Source organism: Rattus norvegicus, chromosome 9 (assembly GCF_036323735.1).
Source record: "Rattus norvegicus strain BN/NHsdMcwi chromosome 9, GRCr8, whole genome shotgun sequence".
Lineage (NCBI taxonomy): Eukaryota > Metazoa > Chordata > Mammalia > Rodentia > Muridae > Rattus > Rattus norvegicus.
This window is the reverse complement of record NC_086027.1, coordinates 77,091,638-77,107,285: the sequence shown is the minus strand read 5'-3', so window position 1 is coordinate 77,107,285 and position 15,648 is coordinate 77,091,638. Positions and strand designations below refer to the sequence as shown.

The 15,648-nt window shown below is 35.7% G+C and overlaps 1 protein-coding gene across 5 annotated transcripts in view; it reads left to right on the top strand.

Moving 5' to 3' along the window:
- The window catches only part of Erbb4 (erb-b2 receptor tyrosine kinase 4), a 1,072,248-nt gene that overhangs the window by 938,348 nt on the left and 118,252 nt on the right, over positions 1-15,648 (top strand). The gene's annotated exons all lie outside the window — the stretch shown is intronic.

Genomic DNA, 15,648 nt, shown 5'->3' with positions numbered 1-15,648 from the left:
CTCACAGTGTAACATCAGAGGAATTTTCCATTACATTATTTTCTTTCAGTAATGTTCGGTTCATTCATTTTTGTGTCAGTTCTGAGAGTATCAGTGTCCCTTTTGTGTAACTTTTCTAAATGTATTTATCCAAGAACAGGCACAAATTCATGCTGTATAGCACCACTGTAGTAAGTGGAAATGTTCACATTGCTCTAGGGTCATATCACCTCTAGTTAGCATAACTCTTAAAAGCTCCTACCATATGCAAAATACAATGCTGACCAGTGTTGAGGACACAAAAGGAGTTATACGTATCCCCAATGTTTAAGGTGTTTGTATTGCTCTGCTTAAATCACAGTGTATTCTCCTTTGGCATGGCCCTCCCAAGGTTATTGTAATCTAATAATGCATTGATTGCATAATTAATTTATAGCTGGTCAGATAGGTAGCTAGTCTGGTGAGAATTGTCATCTTTCTGGGTTTTTTTTTAAGATTAATATTTAGGGTAGTGCTCATGTGTATGTATGCATGTGCGTGCGTGCGTGTGTGTGTGTGTGTGTGTGTGTGTGTACCTATGTGTGCTGGGGGAGGGAGACAGAGATAGAAAAAATGCATACGTGTCTGGATAGTACAGATGAAGGTCTCAGATCCCCTAGAGCTAGAGTTACAGGTGGTTCAGGGCTGCTGGATGTGCGTGCTGGGAATTGCTGTTAGAGCCTTCCCAAGAACAAGACTCTTACTCTTGGGCTATCACTCTACCTCAATTGCCCCCTTTCTTTTCTTGTTGTTTCTACATTTTGATGCTTTAGCATTTAGCTTTTAATTTTAAGCTTCAGATTTTATATATTTTATGCTTACAAGTAAAATTGTTCTTAAATAATGGCTCAAAATATGAAAGCCTGCAACAATATTTAAAATTATGAAAAGAAAAAAATGATCATAATCATCTCTTAAAGTATGGGACATTGTTATTAGCATTTTTTACTTTGGAAATTTGTCTTAGAAAATGGCAAGTGACTGAAAAGAAAAGGATATTTTTTGAAAAAATTACTACAAAATTGAACTTATAAAGTAAGTAGAAAGCTATGAAATGACTTAAAAAAATCAGAGCTTTTCAGAAATGCTAGTAAAACATTTTCAGTTTGTTTCAGTTTTACGTTATATTTAAGCAATATGCCTGAGTTATGCTTACTTTATATTTCAATTAGAGTAGAAAGTAAATATGGAGCTAGAGTTCTCTACTCTTCACACGTTAGTACCAGCCATCTTTGGGTCAAAACCAAATAATACTTTGGCATTTTGTCCTACTCAACAATTCGGTTACTGTGATGGAATATTTAAAAAGTCAACCCTAAAGGAGCAAGTAGATTTGGACTCTCAATTTTAGAGGTTCAAGTCCACTGTCATCTAGTGCAATTGCTTTGGAGCTGGGAGTGGGTGTCACTAAAATACAGAAGACATATACACAGATGAGACATCATGGTTTCCCAGTCTAAATTACTAGCTCATACTCTATTCTTTTAAGTGTACCAGTAATTCGTATTGTGAAGTTCAGTATAAAAGCATCAAAAAGTAGAGCAGGGCTGTTTCCATGACACGAGGGAAGACATGTGTGCCATAGAAAACTATATTAATGGAAGTCTCCACTGAGTACATGGAAATGCATCTTTAAAGGAGTGAAATTCTTTACAGTTAGGTTAATTAAGTATGCATATAACTGATTGAGGGTTAATAGTTTGATAAAAATAAGAGGATCATTTTTTAAATAACAGATAACTTTGAGACAGATATATAGCCCATTTCCTATTATGAGCTTTCTTCTAATCCTAGTTTGAGCATGTCAAATAGCAAGCTAAGATTTCCTTTGAAAACATGGCTGAAGTCATCTTCACATGTGTTTGTTATGACACACAGCAGTGTGTTGTGAGCCTCAGGAAACCCTATAGACTATTGGTTGTACAGGCCTCGTAGTCCAAAATCTTATAGTAAGCTTTCACAATGCTATGTGGAGACTGGGTCTAAGTTTACATATAAGGTATCTAGCCATGACTAATGCTAGCAATAGTTTCATTCATCATGTTTTAAGTAACAAGAAAGTCTGGGAGGCTAATAACTATACCCAAGTTATTAATTAATAAGTGTTCTGAGATATCTAATGTGGTGACACATTATTTAAGCCCCTATGGGCATTGTTTTATTATAGTAAAGTAATTGGTGTTGATAAAAAGGATTGTAGGTTAACAACATAAAAGACTGGGTCATATTTTGCATGTTTGTTTAATGAAGAAAGGTGTGTAATGCATTTTACAAAATTTAAAAGTGTGATGGAGAAAAAATCAAGTGAAATGATGGTGATATGTTTCTATAAATTACGTTTATTGCTTTATAGCATGAAGCAAATATATTATTTCAGAATGTGTATGTACTTAGCCTTGCGAATATATGTGCATTCAGAAAGATTAATGCAACTATCAAATCACAACTTATTGTTTCCTAAAACACAAAATAAGTAAGTTAAATGTTTTTATTCATGTGCTGCTTATTTCATAAACTTTCCTTCATTAAAGTAAGATAACTTTGTAAATAATTTGTCTTCCAAATGAGGTATATATATATGCCCTTACCTTCTACTTTCTAGAAGGTGCTAATCATTTATTTATTTCTTATAAATTAACTAGCTAATGTTCTTTAATGGAATTGCACATTATAAACAGATAATGGCCTCTGACAATAAATATATATGCCCAATCTCCCTAAAGTAATGAGAGGAAATAAACTTGCAGACCAAAGAAGAATGTTTTCAAAATGTTAGATTGTTACAACCATTCAGTTATAACCTTTAATTTCACTAATGCCGATCCTATTATACCAACTGGTCTTTTCTTTGAAAAAAGTGAAATAATTAAAATGACCCGAATATGCAGTATTCACAGTAGGAGATGTATCCAAGCACTATTGTCAGAATTCCCATGTAAAAACAGAAGAAGCCCTCAGCCACACACAGCTGAATTAGAAATGCTAACCATAACCTACTTCTAGATGCTAAAAGAAACAGATTTTCTTATTTTCAAAAAACAAACAAACAAACAAAAAAACCCCAAATCAGTAAGTGTTTAGCTATTGAGTTAATATTTCTTAAAAGTGACCTTAAATTACATGTCAATAGTTCGTCGATAAGCTAGTGATGGTGAAGAAATAGTTTGAGTGTTTGATTGAATGAAAAATTACTTTCAATTATTATTTTCATGTATCAGACCCATATTTTATAGGACCAGAGTTACTAGAAAGTTAAACATAAAATCACCCTTACTATGGGTAATAAGTCAAATTTCAATTAAACTGCTCATTTTTATGGGTTTTTTTTCCTTCTAGTTAAAACCTTTAGACTGTTATCTAGCGATCTGAACATTTGCTATATAACACAGTGAAGATTTTTTTAAAATGCATTGATATTCACATACCAGTGGAAATATCATATCAAATATTTGAATAAGAAATGAGTTTAAATTATACACTTTGCAATGGCTATAAATGAGAAGGAAGCTATGAATAAGATTATGATTGCATCATTTTAGAACTTAAAGGCCAAGGAAGATATTCCACAAACATGTTATGAAAATGAGCCCAAAATTTTGCTCAAAACCCAATTCCCTCCAATAAATGTTATATGTTCTGTTCTTTGATGTAATGATGGTACAATTGTCCATCTAGAGACAGTAAGAGGCCATCACTCCTTGTGGGGTACACTGCTAACCATTATCTCAGTGTCCTCCTGTTTTCACAGAAGACTCATCACAGAGTCTGTCTGACACAGAACTCACATTTCTACAATGTTCCCCACAACGTGATTCCGGAGATAAAACCGATAACACTTTTCTCCTGCTTTGATTTAAGTATGGGCAATCTCAAAACTAGAACTTAAGGCTGGTGACAAACAGAGCAAGGTCAAAGTCAAATAGGGGAAGACAGCACCCTGAACTGATTAAAGAAGCCCGGGTGTTTATAATCGCATGCCTTCTTATAACCTGCACATTCTGCAGTCCCCAGATTCCAAATGTATCCAGTCCACTTGCTGAACAGCTAACTCATCCTTTTGCGGAGATATGTGTACAGTTACTGGAGTTCTCTAAGTCACAGCTTTTGTATCTCCAAAGTAATATTATACCATTAAGAATAGTTGGGCACCCAGTGAACGTGATTGTTGGGGGGAGGGCGGCAATGGGGGGAGGATGGGGAGGGGAACACCCATAAAGAAGGGGAGGGGAAGGGATTAGGGGGATGTTGGCCCAGAAACCGGGAAAGGGAATAACACTCAAAATGTAAATAAGAAATACTCGAGTTAATATAAAAAAAAGAAAAAAAAGAAATGTAAATAAGAAATACCCAATTTAATAAAGATGGAGAAAAATAAAAGAATCAGTGAATTCTCAAAAAAAAAAAAAAACAAAAAACAAAAAACCCAGGGTAAAGGAATGTCAGGGCCTTGGGAAGGGGTGTGGTTGGGGAAGAGGGAACACCCTCATAGAAGAAGAGGAGGGGGTTGGGATAGGGAGCTTACGGACAGGAAACCCAGAAAGGGAATAACATTTGAAATGCAAATAAAAATATCCAATAAAAAACAAACAAAAAAAAGAATGGAGGTCAAGTACACACAGCCCAGAGACTAATACACAGGAGGATCGTTAAAAGTGGACCGGATGATGAGGACAAAGAAGAACTATTCACGAGTTCACTCCCTGAGTCTGCTAATGATGACTACTCCCAGTAGGTCTGTGCTAGTGGTCAAGTAGAAATGGGGCTGGCGAGGTCACTCCCCTCTTAGGCACCTGCATAGTAATGATATCTTGAAGTAATTGTAAAGAGTAATTGTTATCTCTTTCAGTAGCCTCACTTGTGCTCCTAAGAAGTGTCCACATTTGCATTTAGTCAGCAGATCCCTTCTTAGAATTTTACTATTGATATCAGTCTCAGATTTTCTCTTTTTTTTTTTTGGCAAATGAAGGGTTTATTTTAAAGGTTTTAATGAAGGATAGAGTTACATCATAATTCTAAAACTTACAGAATTAACAGAGTTGTATCGTGTATACTTCTAAATGCAGAGGACAGGGACCTGTCTACACGTTGTTTAAAATAAAAGTTAAAAAAAGTTAAAAGTCAAGCTCAAAAACTGAGGCTGTTTATCTAGTTTTAAGTGTGAATACAATGACTTCTGAATTCTATCATTCATTCGAACTGCAACAATGATGGAGAAAACAGAGAACGTAGAATTCCCAAGGAACACAGACATTTCAACCATGACTATTTTGAGTATTTTTCCTGTGCCATTCTTGGAGTTCCCTCATCTCTTAGACAATCACTGTGTTTTCAGGCACTACGATTTGTGACAATCAGAACAGTCTTCTTTCTAATGGTTCTACAGTGTTCAGAGATGGATATAGATTTTTTTATTTCTTTCTTCTCTTTTTCTCTTTCTTTCTTTCTTTTTTCTTTCTTTCTTCCTTCCTTTCTTTCTTTCTTTCTTTTTCAGTTATCTTAATATGACCGTATTTCATCTAACTCTTTTATCCAACTATAACATTAAAATAATTTAATCAGAGGACCATTTTAGGGACAAAACCCAGCCTTTTAAGTTTGTTGAGCAATTTGGTAAATAAAAGCATGACTTTTCTTAAAATTTTGATTTTATTTTATGTACATGGACATAGCCTTGCATATATATCTGTTCTCAACTAGTATGTCTGGTGTCAGTGGAAGCCAGAAGAGGACGCCAGTTCCCTATAACTCCAGTTATGGATAATTGTGAAATTCCATATCAGTGCTGGGAATTAAACTTGGGTCATTTGGAAGAGTAGCCAGTACTGTTAGCCATTGACCCATATCTCCAGCCCCAAGGGCATACCTTAGTGATGAATTTTATTTTGTATTTCCCTGATGAAGTCAACTGTTTGTGTTTATGATGGTTGGGAAAATATGCTACAAAGTATCTTCAATGGTATGGGTTCTGCATGGATAGCCTGAATTTGATAGATATGAAATAGTGTTTGTATTAGTGGAGATGATATTTAGAAATGATAATGAGGAACTTGTCTTGATAATAACATTTACTAATATTATATTTGCACATTAATATTTGTATCCATGCATTAATATTAATCTAGCAAATACAAACAAGTAAGTATTAATCTCATGACCTAGGAATAAAAAATTCTTCTAGTATAATATTTCTAATGCCTTGGCATTTATGTGTTGACAATGAGCTACAGATTTTGCCTACTGAGGGGGTGAGTGTAAGCCTTTACTCCCCGCCACCCCCAAACAAAGTTCAAAAGTAACTCGGAATCCTAGTTGTAGAAGTCACGATTGCATATAATCATGGGGACAGAGCAGTCTTTGGAGACATATGAAAAGCAGTGGGAGACACACAACCTCTCCATAGGAGAATGAGGTTTCCTCTGGTTCTCAACATGGAATACTGGCACAGCCTCTGTTAAAATTTAGCTCTCTTGCTGATAGTGCACAATGCAGCCAGCCATGTGTGAGCCACCAGAACCAAACCCATAATATATGACTTTTATCATACATATTTCACCTTGTTGCTAAGCATTTAAACATGTTGTCTTTAAATTTTCTTATTTCCTGCTTTTCCATGGGGGAAAAATTCTGTAAAAAGTTAAGCAACTTAATATTCTCCTTTCTTGCAAAGCAAGAGATTTGCTTAGTATATTTTATTTAGTTGCTCAAATATATAGGCCTTATATGAAATAAATTATCTCACTGATAAGAACTTCAGCCCTCTAGTAAATATACTATATCTCATTCCTTTAATCCTCATACTATAGCCAATAATTTGTAGTGAGTCTTAGTGTGTGTGTGTGTGTATGCGTGTGTGTGTGTGTGTGTTTGTGTGTGTGTGTGTGTGTTTGTGTGTTTGTGTGCGCTTTTCCTTTTCCTTATTGGATTCTATGATAAGTTCACACTAGTGAAGTAGGAAATTGGACCTAGGCCTATGGAATTCTTGGAAGTGGTACAACAAAGACTATGGATTTTGGAATTACAGCTATTGTGGTGGCATTTAAAAGTAAGAGCTGGTATAAAATCGTATGGGAGTGATGGTCGATTAAAGAGTGTAAATACTAATCCATCACTGACAGATGAAGGTTCAGCTCTAAACAAGGCATTTTTACGGAGATGAAGAGATTGTAAGGGACAGGAGAGAGAGAGACAGAGTAGGCAGTGCCCTGAGCAAGGCACAGCCGTTATAATCATGAGCACTAGTAGGGCTGGATGCCTACACTGCATCTGTAGAAGAAAAGACCCTTCAACAGCTATGCATGAATAGGGAAGTACTGTATTCACTCTTAGATGTTTTGCTACTGACAAGTTCAACCAGATGGGAATTCACTGATGTGTGAGCTCACTGATATCCCCACCAGGACCCAATGGATTGGACCCAGTGGAGAGTTCCAATGCATTGATCACACACCATGGCTAAACCAAATAGATCATGAAATAAGACCAAAGGTGAAAAGACTGCTGATATTGGGTTGATAGAGTTGGGAGAGGGATAAAAGTCCATAAGAACAACAATACAAACCAACCAGAGCTCCCACGGACTAAACCACTACCTAAAGACTACACATGTCTGACCCATGGCTCCAGCTCTTTATGTAGCAGAGGATGACCTTGTTGGGAAGAGAAGCCCTTGGTCCTGCAAAGGCTGGAACCCCCCAGTGTAGGGGAATGTCGGGATGGGGGGAGGTGGGAAGGGGGTGTTTGGGGAGGGGGAACACCCTCATAGAAGAAGGGGAAGAGGGATAGGATAGGGAGCTCATGGATGGGAAACCGGGAACAGGAATAACATTTGAGAAGTAAATAAAAAACATCCAATAAAAAAAGTACATAGAGGAAGAAAGTAACCAGAATACAATGCATGCGTGCTCAAAATGTCAAATAAAATTAATAAAATAGAACATATATAAAAACTTTAACCTGAGAAATTTATTTCATATTTGGATATCTAAAACAAAGACTACGGATTATCTAGACAGTAGTAGAGAAACTCAGCTAGCTGAGTTTTGCCAACCAGAGAGTGCAGTGGTTTGAATGAGAATGGTCTCCACAGGCTCATATATTTGAATGCTTGATCTCCAATTGTAAACTTTTGTGTCAATATCTAGTACATTGGGGTCCCAAGGGTAGAGCCACATTAACAGGACACAGGAGGTACACAGCCATAGTCAGCCAATGCACACTTTATTCAAAGTTTCATCATCTTTTAGGCAGAAGGCAGAATATTTTCCACAGTTTCCAGTCTACACCAGGTGCTGTTTACCTAGCAATAGCTTATCTTGGTTCAAAGTTACCCAAACCTCCTTGCAGACTAAGAAATTTGTCTGCAATCCAACTCCTAGGTGTGTTGCTATAAATGTTACTTTCTCGTGAGAAAAGGTTCATGAAGGCCACTTCCTCATATACGCGGCTTACTTGTCAAAACATCAGGATTCTCTGAAGAGAAAGCATGCCAAGGATTTACGCTAAGATTAACAGAAATCCTTCATTGCCCAGCAGCTAGCAACCTGGGAGCAGTCTCCTCATGCCATTTCTTTACTGATGGGAAGGACTAGGAGGTGTGACCTTGTTGGAGGAGATGTGTCATTTCAAGTTTCTATTTTTTTCTGTATTTTAAATTTTACTTTTTAATTTACATTTCAAATGTTATCCCCTTTCCCAGTTTCCGCTCTGGAAATCCCATCCCTTCCCCACTCCCCATTCTTTTATGAAGGTGCTCCCCCACCCATCCACCCACTCCAATTTCCTTGCCCCAAAATTCCCCTGCACTTCAAGTTTCGAAAGCTCTCATCATTTCCAGTTACTGTCTCTCTGTCTTCTACATGCTGATAAGCATATAAGCTCTCAGCCATTGCCTTGGCACCATGTCAAACCATTATATAGATTTCTCCTTAAAGTATAAACAGTTTGCTAATATAAGATTTGTAAAGAGTATAAAGTACTGTAAAATTATAAAATAAGTATTACAGTATATTAATTAAAACCTATTTCATAAGATTATTTGCAAACTATATCTGTTCACCTCATTAGACTTACAATTATGTAATACATTTGGGTGGCGATGATTTCAATCTCCATCTTCAAAGGATCCGTTATGTTTGTTGGCCTCCAAAATGAAATGATATTTGCCTAATAGAGCAGCCAGTGTCTTTGTTACTGGTTTGTATTAGAGAGATTTAAATACCAGGCAAGACTAAATAGTGATATCATGAGGTTACAAGAAGGTTAATGTTATTTAGGCAGATGGTGAATTGCATATCAAACCTGTTGTCACAATAATAATTATGTGTAGAAATACTAGCATCACACATAAAAATTGAAATAGTATTTTTGTCCACACATATACACAAATCTACTAATAACAGTTTTCATAGCACAAATAACTATTTGGCACAAAAATTGTTATGTTCTTATTTATCAGTCACAACAGTCAACATATTTACTATATCTTTAACTATTATTTTGATGCACATATCTAGGTAGTAATGGCGTGAGCATTTATTCTTTTAAAAATTATGAATTAAGTATGTTTTCTGAGTCATTGTAGCAACCCTTCTGTATCAAAGAACAGATTCTAATACAAGATATGATCACTCAATTCTGTAATATCAGTATTGGAAATGAAGCCTGGCCTACACAGTGCATTATAGGGAAAGCCTGGGCTACCCAGTAATCCAAAGGGAAATCAAAGAAAAAAAATCAGATTCTAAATTATATTCTCCTCTATTCCAGAGATGTAGTTCAAATAAATTATATTTCAGTTGTGTTTTCTATAATCACCATTTTTGTTACGTTGCTAGTATATTTTGTAGCGAAAGTCTCTGTATCTGTTACTAGAGAATGCTCACTTTTTTCAGAACGTACTTCAGTGAATATGATTATCAGGTTTACAAAAGAAGAATGATATTTCAAATTTCTGTAAAACAAGCTCTACCCCAATGCTTTGAGATGTTTGTTCTCTGATTTTAAAAAGAATGCTGTAAATGTTGGCATGTTTCCTATTAGAAGGCATGATTTGTTTTCTAAAGCAATTCCCAGGGATAGTCACAGTGAATCCTTGTGTACATGAGACGACTGTCAGATGAACAGCTGCCCTCTGAAAGCAACCAATTAAATAACACAGCAGTCTGAAGCCATCACTCAAAACCACTGCAGCTCGTCTCAACGAGTGATTGAAAAGTCATGGTAAACATCTTTGAAAGGGGAGTCATGAAGGTGGCTGTCTCAGACTCAGAGAATCATTAGATGCAAGTAGGTAATTAGTTGTAAATAGTCTTCTCTCTAAGGCAGAGATTCCTCGAAACACATTTTCATGGAGCAAAGAAAGGCAGCTGCCTAGTTCTGTGTTATGGACTGAGAGCGTACTAGCAAAGCAGGACAAGCCAAGGCGAGTGCTGAATTCTATGGTCTTCAGGGAAGTAAAAAAAGTGAGATTATTGGCTGTACTTGTTCATTGCTCTGGTGGTGTAGCCTTGGAGAGTTACATCTGACTTCTTTCAACCTACGCAGCTATCATCTATTGACTTTATCAGCATCACCTTCAATACTCAGTTAGGGGGATAACATATGCCATATGAGCTTTGCTTTACTTCTTACTTTTCTAGTGTGTGTGTGTGTGTGTGTGTGTGTGTGTGTGTGTGTGTAATATGTAAGCACATGCATGAATACCCTTTACTATAGTACCTTTAAAGAATAATATGCATGAATCTGTGTATTATATATGCTAACATAAAAATTACTATCTTAACACATATGACCACAATCATTAATTAGTATGGCATGTATGGACTTCTGCTATTAAAGTTTACCTATAAAAATTAACTTATATAGGCATATGTAAAAAATAAATTTGAAATCCATCAAAAAATTTCATGTAAATCACTGATATTTTATATTTATAAACTTTAGCAGAAAATATATTTTAGTACTTCTAAGACTGTATTATAGTAAATTTCTTTAATAAGTATTCTGGAAGGAAATACTCAGTGTAAGAAAAGTTTTAAGAAACACGTATCCTTTAAATTCATCACAGATTATTCCTAAATTGCTTCATAATATACTAAAATATATGACTGTATAATGAGATAATTGTAATTTGTTTAACCTATTATATGTTAGAATGGGCACTGTAAATTTATTTTTACTTTTGTAATAGTCAATGCTAGATATGACTATTGAACAAAATCATGAGTCACTAATAACAGAACGGCCTCATGTATAAGTAGTTGCAGATGAAAATGAACCATCCAGGCTTACAGGATAATGGCTTAACTAATATTTGAAGTATTTGTATGAGTAATTAGTTCTCATTGGAAATGTGCTATCAGAAGTGGAGCTTGCTACAGGCTGACACTTAGGAATGCTATCCGTCACAGCTAAATATGGGCTCCATGATAGATTTGCCATTTACTTGCTGAGAACTGAAAGCTTTCTTGTTTTATGAATTCCTACAATCACTTCACCCTTTTCTGTTGGAAACAACCCTACATCTTTCTATTGTGTTTGCTGTACTGTCCTAAGCATTATCCTGGACCTCAACAGTTACATTCTACAATTACTTGGGGGAAGCACTTCATAGCCAGGGCAGTAAAAGCAACATCAAAAAAAAAAAAGGTTTCCTCTAATGCACACAGTAGAGTAAGAATTATTGATCATTGGATGGATGGCAAACTTTTTTTACATAAATAAGATCTGGAGAAATGGATGTTCAAAAGATTTTAAGAGGTATCAGGGCAATGGTTATCCAACTTTCACTTATCAAATTCATCTGCAGGGCTTAGAATACTGCATTTATGAACTCTTATGCCAGTGTTTATGACTGTATAGCACTGTAGCACATGTATGGTGAAGGCATTCCTTGAGGAAATTGACTAAGTACCCTCTTCTAACACTGCAGGGGGAGTGAAGCCAGTAGTTTCACGTTTGCTGCGTAGGGAATCCCTGTGACACAAATATGAGAAAATGCTGGTTTTATTTTTATAACCTGATTTATCAGCATAGTACAGATCAGGATAGGCAAGGTTTGCATTTGTACCAGATTTTCAAATGTTACTAATGTTATGAGAGTCCACATTGTAAAAACCATTCAGTGAAGGAACTTCTGTAGTCAAAAATACCTTTGATTTCTTAAGCTAGTTAATAATAGTATGCTTTTTAGAAGCCTTGCATTTCCAAGTTCTAGGAAACTGGCAACTTCTGGACCCAAAGCTCAGATATCATTGCAGAAAAGAGAGTGGATATATTATAAGAACCAGAGGATCAGTATTTTGATAACAGATTGTTTTTCTTAGTAATAATAGAAGGAAGCTAAATTCATAAAAAATCCCATCAACATGACTGCTTAAACATGAGCTGATCAAGGACAACAATAATATGCTAAAGTAGACACTGGGGATGGTAGGTGGTGATGAGACACCGATGAGAAGCCCAGAAGGCTTCAACCCTACGCAAAGAACTAGGGGCAACGAAGGAATTCTGAAAGCAAGATATACCACCTTCCCCAGGTTATCCAGTATCAAGTAGTCAGCCCTGAAAATGTGCAATAAAAGTAACATTATACAGGATGAACAGATTGCATTTATTTATGCATTTAAGAATACACACACACACATACACATACACACACACACACACACACACACACGTAAAAGATTAATGAAAAAAGAAGACATGAGTTTAAAAGAGAACAAAGAATGATTGAAGGGAGGAAAAGTAAGGGTTAAATGATACAATTAAAAATAATCTCAAAAAATAAAGAAAGAAAAGCAAAAGTAATGTTTATGTGTAAAAATAAGGGCCTAGAGAGATGGCTCAGCAGTTAAGAGCACTGACTGCTCTTCCAGAGGTCCTAAGTTCAATTCCCAACAACCACATGGTGGCTCATAACCATCTAGAATTTGATCTGGTGCAGTCTTCTGGCCTACAGATACATGCAGATAAAGCACTCATACATTAAAATTAATTAATTAATTAATTAATTAATCTTTTTAAAAGATTAAAAATAAATATAAAGATGAAAATGTTTGCACTGAATTGACAAAGCAGACCTCATAGGAGATCACAGAGACTAAAGCGCAGGCACTGGGGTAGCTGACTGTATACCAGTTCTGTATATGTTGTGGGTTTTTTAGCTCTGTGTTTTTATGAGACTCTTAACAGTGGGTGAAGGTGTGTCTTTGATTCCTTTGCCTACTCACAAAACTCTTTTTGTCCTATTGGGTTGCCTTTTTCAGCCTCAATATGAGGGCTTATTGAATGCTGTTTTGTTGAGATTAGTTGTTGTCTCTTGGAGGCCTGAGCTTTTCTGAAAGAAAATGGAAAGGAAGTGGATCTGGGGGAAGAGAGGAGGGTAGCTAGGAAGAGTGGAGGGAAGGGAAACTGTGCTCCAGATATATTGTATGAGAGAAGAATCTATTTTTAATTAAAACGAATAAGTGGATGGATGGATGGATGAATGGATACATATACATATATACATACATACATTCATTCATACGTACATACATAAATTACATACCAAAAATCTGTAGCTTCTATAATTATGCTCCAATGTGGATGGTACACACACAACATTGTTCCAACCATCTGTGAAATCTGACATTCCATTATTATGTGAATCAGATCAGAATAAAAAAGATATTAGGATTTTAAATGCCTTTGTCTATGTGAATATTTTATTTTTTAAATTTAGTCACTTATAATAATTTTGTTCCAAAACTTTTCCTTCTTCATTTCACGCTAAAGAACAATTATTTCTTTAAGGACTCAATACTGTGAAAAATAAATTTAGCCTGACTAAAGAAACCAAATAGATGTGGTTAATTGCAACATGACAAGGTTAAGAAAAAAAAGGAAATGGTGGAAATAATACATATTAGTATTATTTCTATCCAATATATTAAGTTTTTCATTTTGCCCCTAATTAGCTTTCTATCTAAAGGAGAAAAAAATAAATCAAGCATCTATCTTGCAGAAGCTAGAAGTATAAAGATTTTTTTAAATGTTATAGATTATTGACAGGAGATCCAAATTATACCTCTGTAGAACTTTGAATGAAAAGAGGTCCAATGTAACCCCAAATGAGTTGTAATAAATCAGAGTTAATCATCAGTGACTCCACCAACACAGTGCTGACCCTTATCTCTGGACCACTTTAAACTAAACAGTTATTGATGTATAATGTCAGAATGCCAGTTATTAATTTACAAACTATAATATCATCTAGTCTAGACTGTCAAGGTGTGTGTGTGTGTGTGTGTGTGTGTGTGTGTGTGTGTGTGTGTGTGTGTAATGGGAAATATTCCAGCTCCAAGTAAACTTACTAGGAAATTTAATACTGTCACAAAATGACTTCAATGAACAAAATTCAGAACCAAAGAAACCAAAAAGATGTGGTCAATTATTAGCAAGTCTAAAACATTTTTTAAAAAATATTTCTGCTACTAGTAATAATTCCTGAAGGGTATTTGTGTGCCAGTTGCCTCTTAGAAAAAATGAATAAAAATTAAGAGACTAGACTCTGAGGACTGTGAATATGATTTTAGATCATTTCTTCATCCTTGGTTGTATTGCTCCAGGTTTTTGCCCTTTCCTGACAGGTTACAAAGATGTAGGCACTGTAATTTACCTGCTTTTGTGAAGTTCGTGTTGTGGAGGTTGTATAGCTCTAAATGCAGCCCTAAGTTAAACATTGGTGTAAAATGCTTCACAGATTATCTACCACAGATGTGCTCAAGAAAAAGTAATCATTTGTGTAAAATGTTGCATAGATTATCAGCCACACAAATGCTCTAGTCAGAGAAGGGACTGAAGACATGGCTCAAGGATTAAGAGCCTGAATTGCTGCTACTACGGAGGACTCAAGTTGTAACAACATAGAGTAGCTTACAACCACCTGTGGATCCAGCTCCAGGGGTCTGCTCCCATCTTCTGGCATTCACGGGCAACTGCAACATGGACACACAGGCATACACATAATTAAAAGTAAAAATAAATCTTTAACAAATTCCTCAATGGTAGATCCATTATTATTGCTCTCTCTCATATATTCATCACAAAAATTTCTTTATTTCTATATTCATTCTTGGTTGATTTTCTAGATAAAAGGAATGAAACTCATAAATATGCTACCTTGTCCAGAGTTTTACTAGAAGTGGAGGAACCAACAATGTGTCAGCCTAAAAGTTGCATGTACTCAATTGCTTCAAAATAACAGAATCAGGCTGGAGAGATGGCTCAGCTGTTAAAGGGTAGGCTCAAAACCAAAATAACAGAACCTATTATCTAACATCTCTCCTCTATTCCCAGGCAGTACAACCCTGGTTGACTCCCTTTTCATTTTGCCTATTATAATAGTTTCTTCTCAGGTACAAACATACACTGTCTTGCTTAAGCCTTTTCTCCTTCTAAGACACGGTTGCACATCTTTGATATGGTTCTCTTTTATGCCCTGAATTAACCACTATGTGATGCCCATCTTCATTTTTTTTTAATGAACCACAGAATTGAAGATCCTTAGTACTGGCTACATCAACCTATTAGTATCATATTTGCATTTTGGCTTGCCTATGTCCCAGGCTTTAATAATGTCATTATCAT